Raw genomic sequence first — 2,900 nt, 5'->3', positions numbered from 1 at the left:
TCATTGGGGCCGCGAACAGTGCCGGGGCATTCAATCCGCATCTGCTGTTCCCATCACGTGCAAGCGCTTGCCACCTGTATGGCAACAATGCTAGGAGGGGAGGGATTAGTTTTGAGTGACCCCTCCAGATCTATGGTGAGAATGCCGTTCCCCCGCGGGGGTGGGGGAAAAAGTCGTCGACGCCGCTCCGCGACATGTTTCTGGGGAAGAAAGGTCAAAACTGGACAGGGCAGGCATGAACTTTGTGACAGTGTGTCGCCAATATTGTAGTCAACAAAGAACTCACCGATAGTATCGAAATCCATTCCTCTGTCAGGCGAGGGTTCCCCTTATCCACCTTGCTATTTTCCATCTATCTGGAGCCGTTTTGCTTGAAAGTACTGTACAATGAAAGGGTTAGAAGCTTCCAGTTAATGTCAACAGAAGTGGGGGTGCTTTCGTATGCTGATGATATTGCTATTATTTGCAGGGACAAAGAAAGTGTCAAGGAGGCCCTGAACGATGCCACAGCGTACTGCAGATGTACCGGCAGTGTTATAAACTGGAAGAAATGCCTGGGTTTCTGGCAGGCGGAGTGGGAAGACTCTCCTTCCTTATTTCAAAATGTTCAGTGGTCAGACGTGCCTACAAAGTATCTAGGCGTACCAATTCAGCACTACAAGGACACGACACAGTATTGGCGAGAAGAAACTGAGCATGTGCGTTCGAAAACAACTAAATGGGGTGCAGGGATTTTTCCATTTTTGCTCGCGCCACAGTGTGTAACCTTTTCCTTCTCGCGAAAGTATGGTACGTGCTGCAGGCGATGTTCATGACAAGAATGTGTGTTCCGAAGCTGCACAGAGTGTTAGCTGTGAATGTGTGGGGATCAACATGGGAGCCCACGAGCCGGACAATCTTGTTTCGCTCAGTGCTGAATGGTGGTTTGGGTCTTGTACATTTGTTTTTAAGGCAAGTTGTCTCGAGATTCATTTTCCTGCGGGACCAAAAGGATCCCTTTTTGAGGACAGTGATGCAAGTGCGGCGGCAGAACTTTTTACCCGAATTCCTGGTTTTTACGCAAGGGTTTCATCGTCGAGGTGTGCGGGGGTATTTGCGTGAAGTGGTTGGAGCCTTTCAAATATTGAAAGTGCTATTCTCGATGCAGTACCTTAGTGGCGTAAAATGTAGGCGGCTCTATGCGGACCTGTCAGATTTGATGCTACCAGGGCCAATTTATCGCATACTGAATGGTGATGGTTAGGGTGGTGATGTTCTTAAAAGAGTGAAGAAGACGGCCGTGCGGCCATCGGTGAAAACTTTCTTTTTCCACTTAGATAGTGGCACACTGCCCGTGAAGCCATGGTTGGAAGAGAAGGGGATATATGTCCCATGGGGCACAAACTGTTCAATATGCCGCAAGCCAGAAACTGTAGACCATATATTCTTGGACTGTTGGGATGCAGTCTTTCTTTGGGACATCCTGCAAAGGACGCTAAAGAGAGACCTTCCAATAACGCCGTATGGCATCCGTTTTTTGCCAGTTGATAACGAAGACGGTGCCCGTATGTTTTGTTCATGCTGTTGGTACTGCATGGTGTATGGAAGACACGAATGGGTGTCCATCAAGCAGATCAAAATGTGCGACCCGCTAGAGAGTACTCTGTTGAGAGTATTGCTTACCTAAGAGATGTGTATAAGGAAAAAATTGATAAAACAGAATGGTACACTCTGTTGAATGATCTTGTTGCCCTGAAACGGTTTTAACTTACGAGTACTGTCTTTGTTTAGATAGCACCTTTTAATATGTTGTATTTGTTTTTCCTGCCTAGTCGGCAATAATTTTAAAAAAGGCTCGTTGGTTAGGGTTATGATTCGTTTGTCTAGGGTTTGGGTTCAAATCCCGGACGAGCCCGTATTTTTTTTAACCACCAAATGCATCTCGTTGCACTTAATGGCCAGCGGAAGGAGTCACCGTCGGCTTGCTGGTCTAGTGTAAACAGGCAATAAAGACAAAAAAGTGGGCTTGTTGGTCTACGGGCATGATTCTCGCGCAGGGTGCGAGTGGTCACGGTTTGAAACCCGGGACGAGCCCGTCCCTTTTTTTTTCTTTAGCCACCAAATGCATCCCGTGACACTGAATGGCGAACACTAGTCTTCGCTCTCGACTCGTTGGCGTAGGGGTATGATTCTGGCGTAGGCTGCGAGAGGTCCGGGGTTCAAATCTCAGACGAGCCCGTATTTTTTTTAGCCACCAAATGCATCCCATGACACTGAATGGCGAACACAAGGCCTCGCTCTCGGCTCGTTGGTGTAGGGGTATGCTTCTCGAGTAGGGTGCGAGAGGTCCGATTCTACTTCCGGCCACCGAGCGTGACGGACGCAGGATCATGAGCTCCGGCGGAGCGGCGACAGCGGCCCTTGCTGGCCGCGGAAACAGGATCGAGGGAAACGACGATACGGACTATCAGGTTATCTTGCCACAGCTGCCTACCGGGCGTGTGGTTTTAAACACACTTTTTCTCCACGGTGATGTTCGTGTTAGGCACTTTCGGGTCGAGGATTTCTGTGATGCGCTGGCACAGGCTGGTACGCTCCCCGACGTGGTGTCTTTGGGGGCGTACCAAATCAACCACGTTTGGGCGGTGACTTTCAAGACCGCTGAAGGAGCCAAGAGGCTTCTCGCCTTCAGGGAACTGAAAGTGAAAGGACGGCGATGTCTTATCATCGATCCGGAAGACCAACAAGTCAAGCTACGGCTCCACTGGATGCTGGAAGGCGTGGCCGAAGAAGACATCCGGACGGCTTTTGTTGCGTTCGGGAAGGTAACCGAAGGTACCCGGGAACAGTGGCGCGTCCAAGGCGTCCACGACAAGGGATCTACAACTCGAACTGTGCTCCTAAAACTGAAACCTGGTTTG

General features: G+C 49.7%; 1 pseudogene; it reads left to right on the top strand.

Annotated features, from left to right (window-relative positions):
* The first annotated feature begins 413 nt into the window (after window positions 1-413).
* Window positions 414-1,746, top strand: LOC144134853 (uncharacterized; annotated as a pseudogene).
* Window positions 1,747-2,900: the final 1,154 nt, after the last annotated feature.

The sequence above is a fragment of the Amblyomma americanum genome, chromosome 5 (assembly GCF_052857255.1).
Source record: "Amblyomma americanum isolate KBUSLIRL-KWMA chromosome 5, ASM5285725v1, whole genome shotgun sequence".
In the NCBI taxonomy this organism is placed as follows: Eukaryota; Metazoa; Arthropoda; class Arachnida; order Ixodida; family Ixodidae; genus Amblyomma; species Amblyomma americanum.
Note: the sequence above shows the minus strand (reverse complement) of the source record. Positions and strands in the feature narration are given on the sequence as shown.